Here is a 14,236-nt window from a genome sequence, read left to right as displayed (position 1 = left end):
GTATGACTGGGAGAAGATGAGGGAGGGGACTGCAGCAGGGATACAATGTGAATAAATTGAAATAAATAAATAATTAAAATTAAAAAAAGAAAAATAACAAATGGAGGAAAATGTTTAAAATTTTCTACATGAAAACAGACAGATATTGAACAAGAGGCACTTTGAGCTTTAACTCATGGTATTTAGGAACAATTTTATCGTTCAACAAACTCAATTCAGCTCTTCAGTATCCCAGATTAGCATTCTAGAACTTTTGTTATCTTTATATCTGTTATACTTCCCTTTAAATGAGGAGAGGCTCACGAGACTCAGAAACCAAGCAAACATGACAAGTCACAGAAAGCTGAAAGCAGAACAAGGCCACAAAGAGGCTCTCCGACCTGTTTAAATGCCCCCATCTACTCCAGGAAGCTCCAGGCATGCAGCTTTTGTAAGCCTTCACCTGTTCCATGGTTAGCTTCTCAGTGATGATGATGACTTTGAGCCTTGAGGAACCCCAATGAATTTGTTGATTCACCTACAGAGAACTATGGTAGAATTATCACCCAGGTCTGTATTCTATCTGGTGTGAATAAAGGTTTGTTTACCGCTCTCTAGGGTAAGTCACATGTCACGCTAATCATCACTGTGAATTCATTAACCTCCCTTTACTGTGTTTTGATCTTTCTTGAATAGACACATTCATCATATGTTGAATATTAATCATGTGAGTATCTCCATAATCTAGCACAGTAATTGACAAAAATGGGCAATGAACATTATTTTAGTGTGTAAATATGCATACATGCTAAAATGTCTACTTGGGTTATTGACCGTTTAACTTTTTATTATCAAAACTTCTCAGTGTTTACAAAATTCATTGAATTTATGAACTGTTTTTTTTTCCAGAGTTAAAGGCAATGAATAATAACAATTCATTAAGAATTCCATGTGACTTAAAATAGACTTCTCCTATAGCATGTGATATTCTAAGCCCCACGGCTGAAGTTCTGCTTTGAGGTAAATTGCCTTCTGATAGTGAATAAATCATGAAAAAAAATTACTAGTGTACAGCATAAGGACAGGGATTTTTAGCTCACATGTAGAGTACTTTTCTAGAAGAGTGTTAGTAAGAGTAGAATTCATTAGCCTCAGCCTTCTTGTTTGAAGATATTTAGACCAGCACTGAAAATGCATACAGAATAGCCACATGTGAGAGATGCTATCTCGTTTGCATGGTAAATCAGAGTTTTATAGAAATGATCATGAGTAATTATTTACAGACCATTTAAATACCCCCTGTTGCCATGATAAACCTATAGAAACATAATATCTGACAAGAGGCACTTAGAGGCCAAGATTCATCTCACTTTTTTCCACAAAGAACAACTTAGTGCAATTTTCTATGATCACTTATACTTTCTGTTAAAAACACAATTCCATATTGCGAAATAAATTGACTGCATTTTGTTTTAATTTTTGATTTCCCAAATAAGGTAAGTGGATTATCATTTCACAAGTCATGATTTATGTTGCATTTTAGTTATTGTATCTCAAGAGCATGGGTGTATTAGGTTAAAGAGGAAGTGGTACACCAGGGTGGGGCAAACCAAGGTGTTATTAGAGGAAAAGGGCGCTAGGGCCTACTTGCTTTTTAAAACATGAATTAAAATCCAGCTCCAGAAAGACCCATTAATAAAATATTTTATAGATGAATTATACAGGTGATTTTTCTGTAAATCATTGAAAATACAAAAATGAAGGATACGACTATACTTTCTATCAATAGCTTAATTACCCATATGCCCAAGAAATCAAAAGTCGATTTTGATTAGGGCTCCTTTGGCTGTGTATTGAATTAAGCAGAAGTGATCAGGGGAATCATCTGCTAATTTTTTTATGGTAGGAAGTTTTTTTAATGCATGGTAAAGCTTCAGGAAACAAAATAGTAGCAATTTTGACTTTCATATTATAGAAAAATATGGATGGAAGCAGGGTTGCAAGATCTGTTATTTTAAGAGTTTTTAAAAGCCCAGTTATTCAGAAAATCCTTACTGTAATTATTAAATAGAAAGAGAAATCCATTTGCTACCAAAGAGATGGGCTAAGTCCAAACAGATTACTTGACAAACACAATTTACCGTAAGTCTCAAAAGAACAAAGGCAATTCTCTTAGATGAACTATGCTTTCTCTTAGGATTTTTCTTTAATTATTTCTGGTTTGACAGATAAATAAGGTCAAATGAAAAACAAATCCTAACAGCTGTTTATGAGAGCTTCTCATAACCGCAAAACAACAATAAATGCCGAAAAGTGTAACTGGATCTCATCATTTGTATTAGCATTTAGTGTACCCTAGTATAAAATGTACTTAATAACATGCCAAGATATATCTATTTGGTTTTGAAAATTTAATGTTCAAATACTTTTAGAAGATTTTTTGTTAATTCAGTGCAAGGCAGAGCAATAGTCTATATTAAGTACTTTATAAAAAAAAAACTAAGTGCTAGATAAATGCCAGGTAAAAAGACACTAAAACATGACAGCTGGCCTCTCATGGATCTCAGTCTACTGTGGAAGAAAGAAGTTAAAAGCAATTAACAATAAAGTAGGATGAACCTGCTATGCTATGGATATAATGTGACAAGAGAGTAGAATAAAGGGAAGAATTGATTTTAAAGATGAAAGAAAATTACATTTCCAAGTGCAAGCAGTTTCTTTCCCTTCTTCCTTATTTTTTTTTTAATTCTTTCTCTTATATTTTAAAAACTCATTTTTTTTAAATCACACTTTAGTAGGGATACAACGGGAGAATTCTCGGAATTGGTGGAGAAGTTCCTGAGTTTATGTGCATGGTGAGACCTAACAAGCACATGCCCTAGGGCTTAGAACACTGGCAGAGAGATAGGCTGAAGCTGATGTTGACATTGAGGTTAGCTCATGAAACTTGGATATGGGTATGAGGAGTTTCTCTATATCCTTTATGCAATGGCATCAGTAAAACTTTCCAAATGTGTAATAGCACAGTCAGGCCTCGCCGTGGAAATAAACCTTGCTGAGAAATAGAAGGTTTTTACAGGACAAGACTTCAAAAATAAAAAAAGTAAGAAATTATTAACACCTCAGTAAATGACTATACAGTGTTGAACCACATGACTTGTGGCAAAGAAGTAAAAATGAATGAATTTAAGACATCAACAAGTATAACTAGCTTGTACAGTGTAAGCTAGAATCAGTGGAGAACATCATGACTAGAATCTAAGGAAAAAAGATCTAAGAAACTCAGAGCAATGCACATATACTCATATATAGTATCTTCCCAAAAGGCTATGCGGCAGATGTTCATGAAGTCCATCAATAATTCTCAAGTGAATGAGCATTAGAAGTAGCATGGCAGTAATATATTAAGACGACCAAGGCCTGTAATTTATTACAAAGCATTTAGACATAAGTGGTTAGGTTCTAGCATTGCTCTGTCAATCTCTCATCTGTCTGTCTTCCTACCTACCTATCTATCTAGTTGCTGAAATAATCTGAATGTGCAGCCAGATTTAAAATCCCTAAAATAAATTCTACCTTTTAGTGACTACCGTAGTATTCACTGAGATTGTGTTTCTTTTGCGACATTTCCATATCTTGGCAGACTGTACTGCTGTCTCCTCTTGCTATGTAACTTCTATCCTCCTTTTAATCATTTTTCTTGTACTTTGGCCTGGTGAGTTCATTCAGTGAGGTGGCAGGAGGTGGCTACAAATCTGAAAACATGAATATGACTGGAGAATTCCTGCTGTTTACAGCAAATATCTTTGCTTTTATTATATTTTATGGCCTTTATCATCATTTTGTTTGTATATTGCTTAAATAATATCTTTAGTTCAGCTATTTCTCCCAATTTCGATGCCATGCTTTTTTCTATTTGCTTATCCTGATCTATCACTATAAGCTCAATATTTCTAAATTTACTTATTTTTCCTCCAATTTTCACTGTTACACCTACACACACAAGAGTGTCTTTGTGTTACTTTAAATTTAGGTGAATTTGAATTGTTGTGTATTACCAACTTTGGTGTAAGGATATTTTCTAGGCAACCAATGTATCTCTTATAATGTAGTCTTCATTAACTAGATATCCCAATCCCTAGGAATGAGGATCTTCAATTGACCATTTTCACGTTGTTCGCCCCTCCATCTTCATATTTTAGTACATCAAGACAGAATGGCTTTTATGTGTGTACTGAGGATAGCATTACAATAGCACAGAATCTGCCAGTATTGTGCCTCTGTCTTAATATCAAATTATCATCTCTCTGTGTCAATCATTGGGAAACTATCTGGTTAAAGCTTCCATAACAATTTCATGTATTAATTAATATAGAAAGAATAATTATTTTTCTACATTCCTCCTCAGTTGATGTCCCAAGAAAAGGTATGCTCCTTTGTCATGCTGTCTCCAAAAAAAAAAAAACCCCTCAAACTGACTCTCCCTCCCTTGTACTTCCAGTATATCTGCCTATTTCTCCTCCTGACTTCTTCTTAAACTATATGTTTCTTTCCTATGTTCACTCCATGTCAACTGAGTCCTTGTTCTGCCTCTTAACCTATGGTTGAATTCAAGCAGAAAGCACTTGGATTAAAGGCATTTGCTAGGACCAACCCATATCATAATCAGAAACAGTTTTTTTTTTTCAGTAAACAACACAATCTCAGGGTTCACAGTGTGATTAAATATTCTACAACATGAATAGGCATTCGTGGTCATATATCCTCTGCATTTTGACCAGATCTCTATATTATTCTCTGTCTTATGGGGAAAAAAAGCTTTTTTTTATGTAGATGGAGAGCTACATTTATCTCTAGGTATAAGGATAAATATTTGAATACAGAAATTATATCAGTTTAGACAAATAACAGCAATAGGTTTTCCTCTAGGGTCTATGACATCTCCAGTCATGGCTAGTTGGCCAGGTTACCAAACCAGGCATCAATTCCATCTCTTTGGGTAGTCCTGAACGGGGATTAGAAAGCAGTTGGTTATCACTAAGACAAGTTCACCATTTCATACAGTATTTTGCTGTGCCAATTGTTGTGGTTAGCAAGTTTTACAGCTGTGTAGAATATTGATTGATTTTTCTCCCTTGGCTGCTTGCATGGTGATTTGCAGTACTAGGAGAGCTAGTCCCTAGGGAGGAGGAGCATGAGTCCTCTCAAACTCTGTGTCCAAAGTGTATAGTGTCTTCAGCAATAGGCTCTTACCTTCAGGCTCAGGGAGGTAACTGAGGGTAATAACAAGAGCTGTATTGTTTTGGGGGGTCTTTGGATCCTCCTAATAACTTGAAAGGGGGTGTAATGCCAGTCCCCTGGGAATTTTTTTCCCCATAATCTCTGGCTATTGGGGCGGCGGGAGCATTATCATCCCATGTAACATAATCCAATTTAATTAAATGTACAGTGTGTGTGTGTGTGTGTGTGTGTGTGATACAGAAAGATTATTATGTGCCAATCATCGGGATACTTTCTGCTAGATTGTGAGTTCTAAACATGATGGATGCTGTGCCCATGTAATCTGAATACGGTGGTTATCTAAACAAGATTTGCACAATAACACCAGTTGATATGCCAATGTGATGGGAAATCTTACAAGGCATACCTTCTAGATGAAGTTCTAAAGGCAATCACTGGCTTTTTATAGAGTTAGAATCAATCTTTTCCGAGAATGAACCTCTGAGAGGCATTCAATTTCAAGTGGTCAGCCCAGAACAAAAGTGAGATTACATGATCTCTGTAAGCTTAGACTTTTTTTTTTTCCAAACTTACTTCATTTACGGCTCTTAAGCACCTTTACTTCCCTTCCAACTCCCTACCCCCAAACTTTAGGTAGGAGATTAATAGGGAAAGGGGCTATAGTCCTTTATTTTCTACTTTCTGCTGATTAGGGTAGGTGGGTCATTAAGAGATTGCCAGATTCAGTCGCCAGGATACCAGCAGTCCAGACCAAAGGACTATATGAAGCAGCAAAAGCCAAGAGACTCAATTGGATTGCCCAGAGAAGCTCTCTGGAACATTTCTTTCTGCAAATCCAGATCAGCTCAGCGATGTCAATCCAAAAGGCAATATCTCACTCTGCCTAGACCTCTAAATATGTCCTCCCTCAAAGTCCACCCACAGATGTTCTCAGCTGGCCAAAGTTACACCCCTCACATGAGAGAGCAAAATATCACTTGCACTCTCACAAGCCAACCTGGGTAAAAACATCATGTGCCCAGATTGAAGCAAAACATCACATGACCAAACTGAGTCCAAAAACTTCCACTTCAGATCTCTGTCTCTGTCTCTGTCCCTCCCTCTGTTTTTCTCTACATATTTATGTGCATAAATATTTCTCTGTGTTTGTGAGAGAGATGGAGAAAGATAGAGAATTGTAATTATAGAATAAGATGTCATATAGACATAATATATATATATATATATTAGAGGGTACTGGAGGAGTTGAAGTCCATACTCATGTAAGTAACACTCAAAAAAAATTAAAACAAATGGAAATTATCGTTTTTAGGTGTATAGATTTCATTATGTTTATCATATCTTATAGGTCTATATAAGTGAGTATATCCCATGTTTGTCTTTCTCCTTCTGGCAGAGTACAGGGAATCATAAGAAAGAAGGGGAGTTAGTCTGATGGGGAAAGGATAGGAGCTCCACAAGGACCAAATATATCTGGGCACAGGGTCTTTTCTGAGACTGACATTCAACCAAGGACCATGTATGGATATAACCTAGAACCTCCACTCAGATGTAGCCTGTGGTAGCTCAGTAACCAATTGGTTTCCCAAAGTGAGGGGAACAAGGACTATTTCTAACAGGAACTCAATGACTGGCTCTTTGGTCTCCCCACCCCCAAAGGGAAGAGCAGTCCTGTTAGGCCACAGAGGAGGGCTTTGCAGCCAGTCCTGAAGATACCTGATAAAACAGGATCAGATGAATGGGGAGGACGTCCCCCCTATCAGTGGACTTGGAAAGGGGCACGGTGGAGATGAGGGAGGGAGGAAGGGACTGGGAGGGAATGAGGGATCGGGACATGGCTGGGATACAGAGTTAATAAAATGTAACTGATAAAAAAAATAAAGTAATAAAAAAAAACAAATGGAAATAAGAAAAGGTAATTCTGTTAATATTGCATTCTTGGTAGTTGTGTTCTATTTCTTTGTATTTCCCTTCCTCAAAGAAAAGCACTTTTAGTTAGCCTCTATGTTAAAACAAGAGTAAACGAGAATGATATTTATTGTCACCATTGTCTTCTCTGATGGGGTGGACATCACCTTGCATGTCTAACAAAGAGTTATCTGATTATCATGAAAAGAATCAAACTTAAAACGCAAATGCTTAGTAAGACAATTGTCAGCTGTGAGTTGGCTGTCATTGGATTTTCAAAACACATCTGCAATGTTAGTGTATTGTACTTTTTTTAGGGAAGGGTAACAGAGCTGGCATCAACATAGTCTAAGGCAATCCTGAAGACCTTGTCAGATGTTTTAATTAATTGCTATTCTGAAGCAGAAGTAAGCATCACAATAGCATGAACAAATACACCAGACATCCAGATAGTCTCCCATTCTGCCCTGCTCCATGCCAACCAACTTACTCGGCTGAAAACAGGAGGTATTTGCTTACTGTCTAAACTCATCAAAAAGCTTAGTGGACCAGCAAACGACAACAATAAACATCTAGCCATCCATGAAACAAGAAATCAGAGTTTTCAACTTGTATGCATGCTTAAGCCAGGAGAGATGCCAGTCACTGAGTTTAAAAGAAAAAATATACATACATACATACATACACACATATATAAATATAAATTTCCATATATATATATGGAAATAGAAAGGTAGATATTAGGAATGTTTCTTGAGACCTAGGGGAAAAGAGTGCAGTGCCTTACATAGCTAAGAAAGTTGTGGCTTCTAGAGCCACAAAAAGCAAGTATATGGTAACTTGTAGGACAATTATCCAAAAGTGGCACCTGGCTACTTGCTGGAGAATTGCTTGCTGCCTCAGGAGACTTTCATGGTGGCTAATTCTGAGGATACTGCCTGGCTCTGAGTCATCCAGGTTCCACGTGTATCCTTTGTCTTGGTAAAAGAGTTTCTAGGATTGCATTCCTCACTCCACTGAAATCAGTCAGAACTAGGCTGAGAGAAGCCAGGGGATCTGAGAATTAGTGGGTGTGGAGAAACGCCACACTCAACCAGAAAGGGAAGGTCTGGCTATCCTCCTCCACAATCTTTGTTCTGCTAACAGTTCAATTATTCACTGAAGGAAGAAACAAAATCATGTGTTTCAGTCCTTGATTATAGAGAGGATAGTGTTTTGTTAGAAGAGTCAGCTGCAGAGATTCCTTGTGAGTGGGGCAGCGGCGGCTACACTGAAAGGTTTTGATTTGGCTAATCACTGAAGTCTTGCTCGCATGCTAACGAAGGAGTCCAACCAGAACAAATTCATTCCTGATGAAGTCTCGCAGCTGACAATGTGGAATAATTTGAATCACAGACCTGTGAAATTTGATCAGGATGGAATTAAATGACTCCCGAAGTGATTTGGCAAGACAGTTTTAACCAAAGAATGGCAGCATAGCCAGTAAAGGGTCATTTTTTTCTTCATCCTCATCAGGCCTCTACTATCTGGAGCAAATCTGAGGCTCACACCATGAACTCAAGCTTGCATGAAGTTAGAGGAAGAGACATGTGCTAATACTCACACCCAATTTACTACCACATAATGACTTTATCATTTACAATGTTTTCCAGAACTTTCTGGGGGGTCTCTTTTGGTTAGATCTGCTTCTAGGCTTGCTTATGTTTAGGTTCTAATTTGTGTGAAATACATTTTTGTTCCTCTTTTCTCCTATACTTAAATCCCTTATGTTTTAAAGAATATTGAAGAGCATACAGGTGAAAAATTAGAAACTTGCACAAGATCATCATCAGCTCAACCTTCAACTATACGAGTGCAAACACAGAAGTTCTATTCTTCCGTTGATGGACATCTGGGTTGTTTCCAAGTTCTGGCTACAAACACGGTTGGGCAAATGTCCTTATTGTGTACTTGAGCATCTTTTGGATCTATGCCTAGGAGTGGTAGAGCTGGAACTTGAGGAAGCACTATTCCTAATTGTCTGAGAAAGTGCCAGATTTATTTCCAAAATTGTTGTACAAGTTTACATTCCCATCAGCAATGGAGGAGGGTTCCCCTTTCTCCACAACCTCTTCAGCATGCTTTGTCACTTGAGTTTTTGAGCTTAGCCATTCTGATAGGTGCAAGGTGCAATCTCAGGGTCATTTTGATTTCCATCTCTCTGATAGCTAAGTGCAGAGAATCATATGAAAGGGAGAGTTAAATCATATGAAAGAAGGGAGAGTTAGTATGCCCTGGAGAGGATAGGCACTCCACAAGGACCAAATATATCAAGGCACAGGGGTCTTCTATGAGACTGTTTCTCCAACCAAGGACCATGTATGGATATAACCTAGAACCCCTGCTTGGATGTAGCCCGTGGTAGCTCAGTATCCAAGTGCATACCCTAGTAAGGGGAACAGGGACTATTTCTGACATGAATTCAATGGCTGGCTCTTTGACCCTCCCTCCCCCCCCCTCACCCTGAGGGAAGAGTAGCCCTGCTAGGCCACAGAGGAGGACATTGCAGCCAGTCCTGAAGATACCTGATAAGCTAAGATCAGATGGAAGGGGAGGAGGACCTCCCTTATCAATGAACTTAGAAAGGGGTAGGGAGGGGATAAGGGAGGTAGGGTCAGATTTCAAGGCAATGAGGTAGTGGGATACAAAGTTAATAAACTGTAACTAATATTAAAAAATAATAATTATTAAAAAAAACACGGAAGTTCTTAGAGCTGTCATGATTCACTTCTGTTCTTGTAGCTTATTGGTGTCATCCTGAGGACAAGGGAGAGTTTAGAAAATGAAATCAACACAAGATAGAGACTTCCATTGTGTTGTCACTCGTGAATTCTGTTGCCAAAAAGCAATATGTGCCGCAATGATGAAATGCTTTTTCAATGCAAGAAAATGCTAGGAATTGTTATTTAAATATTTTCCACTACAGGCGGAATATATGAAGAGAAATGCTAATATCACATTCTACTTATTCCTTAGAAACGCCATGGCAGGAAGTGTTGGGAGAATAATATATAGGTATTAAGTAGACAAAGTTAAGAAAAAATGCATGGTGGTTGTACAGGAAGTGATTACGGCAACTGCTTCCAAGAAAAAGATGTAGTAAGGGAAACATTAAGATGGAAATAAAACATGTTATTGAGTTTTAGAGAAATGAAGTAAATAAGAGCAGGGCATGGTGGTACACTCCTAAATCCCGCAACTCAAGAGGCAAAGGCTGTGGATCTCTGTGAATTCCATGGCAGTATGGACAACATGAGAGTTCTAGACCAATCAAGGTTACAAAGAAAGTTCCTACCTCAAAAAATAAAATACAGTAAAAACCTAAGATGTATGTATGGTAAATATCACCCAAAATTTGCAGTATTAAAATACTTAGTATTTCAACAAAAATAATATTTCATATTATTGAATGCTCTAAATGTTATAACTGCTTGGCAACAAAGAAATTATTGCACTCAAGACTTAAGCAACAGATGTTCTTTTTGTAAGAATTCGATTTTACATCTAGTCATTTATGCAATAAAAAGTGAAATCAATTCTGTGTGTTCCCTGAGACAGGCAGAGAGACATGGTGAGAAGATACTGAAAGGTGACAAGCGCTTATGTATAGAATTTGACTACAAACATAGATGAAGCCGTAATCTTAATATTTAAAATATTTAAATTCATATAGATGTCCTTTAAAACTAAGTTTATTCTAAGCTATCTAAAAATCTTTCAGACTGGAATGAGTTCTACAATTTTCATCAGGCAATAATATATTCCAAAAATAAGCTCAAAATGAGGAAATTATGCCAGTTAATATGAAACGTTTACTTTTTGTACCAAGTAAGAAGAATATATGCTAGACAAATTAGCTCATTCTATGGTTTGGTTTAATTCACACCTTTTATTTGTTAATTTTTATTTCCTTTGAAGAAGAAATGGTAAAAATAAAGAAATGTAAGCCATTTTTCTAAAATCTCTATTCAGTGCTATCCCATCTCTTTAATATGCCTGATTATACATACTGTATTTATACATTTTATACACTATCTCTCTCTATATATATATGATATATATATATGTATATATATATATATATATATATATATATATATATATATAATATGTGTGTGTGTAGTCACATAAGACTATGGTCATTGTATTCTGTTCTCAAATATGGTCCTATTTACCATCATACGGTATTTCTCTATAATGGCATAGCTTATATATACACATCACATAACAAGTTTTAGAATGCAGATGACTTACACAAGTGCTCAATATAGTAAGTAATTGGACATCTTATTGGCTATATATCTGTGCGTATATATATATATATATATATATATATATATGAGGTGAAAATCTTAATATAATTCAAAAAAGAATATCTGTATTTAACATTATGCATATATAGCATATATTTTTCATATATCCTAATGGTTATCATCAAATAGAAAATTTTCAGTTTCAGAAATCACCTGTCTAAGAAATAGCATTAGAAAAACCATGAATTCTTGTGATAACCAAGAGGACATATTAAATAAATACATAAGCACTTTACAAATTCCTGGCAAACTTACTCAAAACATCATTGTTTCCAGGATTGAAACAAAGGTCTAATTCTTTAAGCTTATGTAACTTTTCTTTTTGTTTCCTCCAAAGTCCTTTTTCTTATCTAATACTGTCCATGAAGTTGTGTTTTTCTTAATTTTTCTTCATTCTTTTTCTGCTCCGCTTTATGGTTTTGCTGTGTACACAAAGGCATTTAACAGGTTACATTTTCTTTGATGCTTTCACCTTCATACTTTTCACACTAGCATACAATTTGAAATTTTGCTTTTAGTTTAATATTGCTCATCCGTTCTTTCTTTTTAAGTAATGGCAGATGATTAGTTTATCAACAGCTACTCCAGTCCGCAAGGAAAACTAATTCTATCTTCCACATCATTCCTTTAACATCAAATGTCCCTGTGTTCTCACACAAAGTTGTTAATTTCTTAACATATACTTATATGATGCATTGTTTCAGCCTCTAATTCTTTCAAATCATTTGTGGCTGAATAATGTATTTTCTTAGATGACTTTGCTTTAAACCTTTTTGTCCTTGAATGGGCTGAATCACTTGGCTGGAGATGAATGAATATATTAATATATTACACTGGCTCTTATAATCCTACATTAAAGTCACACAGTTACAATTCAAGCTATCATACAACAAAGGTATTGATTTCCTGAGCGCATACTGAGTCAGTTAAACCAGTCTGCACACAGATTTCAAAACAAAAACATAGGTTTTATTTTTGTTCCACCCACAAAAAAAATTGCAACCCACTCATTGCTTAACCAAAGCTTCTATGTTTTTTCTTTCATAAGCACACAAATGTCTATTTTCTTCATGTACTTTTCTCTACTCAACTGCAGTTAGACTGATTTCTCCTTTTCATTCTCTTTTTCTATGATCACCACTTGCCCTCACCTTTTAGTTTCTAAAGTAACAGCATAATGGTAAGCTTATATGCTTGGTTATGCCTATTTTACAGGTGATTAACTCAAAACTAAAGCATGGAAGAACAGGGAAGAAAAGAGCAGAAAAGGGAAAGGAAGAGAGAAAAGATAGACACATTTTAAGTTTCTTTTGTTTTTTTTTAATTTTGTATTTTTTTCTTTATTAATTACACTTTATTCACTTTGTATCCCCCCTGTGGTTCTCTCCCTTCTCCAGTCCCAATCCCTCGCTTCCTCCACCCTCTGCATGCATGCCCCTCCCCAAGTCCACTGATAGGAGAGGAATTCTTTTCCTTCCTTCTGATCCTAGTCAATTATTAACTTATAAGATCTTAAAATCAGATCAATGTAACTTTAAATTTACCTTTATCTGTAGTACCACTTCCTTCAATGTTCAGGTTTGCCTCTTAACACACTAATACTCTCAGAGCAGTAATCTGGTGCTTCATTCTTTTAGATTGGAATTACAAAGTCCGTATAGACAGAGAGCACTGCTTTGTCCAATCAGTTCTGTTTTGTTTTGTAAGACTCAGCAGTACTGTGCTGACATGTCAGGTTTAACTGCAATTAATTCCTATATAAAACACACCAGGTACTAGATGATGCCATTTATTAGCAATCTGAGGATAAGTTCTATTGTTTATTCTAACACTATTAATAAAGTTTTCAGATACAGCAATTCATAAATGCAGTTACAGCAATCTTGTAAAAATATATTTTTAGTTGTTCATAATATAATGCAGGTTCAGAAGATACAAACAAATCCTTCCAAAAAGATGGAAAATAGATAAAATATTCAGAGAAACAGTCAGTGTTAGTACTCTTTAATTTTATCATGTTAAGTTCAAAATGGATTTAGGGGGACTGGCTTGGTGCTATGTATTCTAATGTTAGTTACTAACTCCCAAGATCTTTTCCCTACTCAGACAAGCACATTCTTAAATAAACCTATCCTTGTGTATACCTATCCTTGTTGTGTAAACCTGCCTAAGTCATTATATCTGATTGGTTGAATACAGGCTTCCAGAGGACAGTAGAATCATGCAGAGAGACAGGAGGAGAGGAAGGAGGAAGATGCCAGGATGGGTCTTCATGGAGACAAAACCACATGGGCTGGGAGGAAGGACTCCAATAATGACGTGTAAAGGCCCAGATGAAGAATACAAACAAATACCATGGGATTATGGATTGAAGGTAGATCAGATAAGGAGGATTAATGTGGATGGCATTGGATGGGGGTTGGGAGATGGATGGTGAAGATACTGAGACAGTGTAGGTGAAATATCTGCCCTGCCCAAGGTAAATAAGACAATTCTAAAAGTTTAACAGGTGTATATATCTAATTATTTGTGATTGTGGGTTAAATAATAGCACTGCAATAATATAGAGGTAATAATAAATAACATTATATAGCCCAAACACTCCTTTTTTTTAAATTTACAACAACGATGGATGGCATGTTTCATATTATACATCTTATCAAATGTTTAAAATAAAATTATTCTTTTTTGTAGTAATTACATTTTATTTACTTTGTATCCCAGCTGTAGTCCCTTCCCTTATTCCCTCCCAATCC

This window comes from Meriones unguiculatus, chromosome 15 (assembly GCF_030254825.1).
Source record: "Meriones unguiculatus strain TT.TT164.6M chromosome 15, Bangor_MerUng_6.1, whole genome shotgun sequence".
Taxonomy (NCBI): Eukaryota; Metazoa; Chordata; class Mammalia; order Rodentia; family Muridae; genus Meriones; species Meriones unguiculatus.
Note: the sequence above shows the minus strand (reverse complement) of the source record.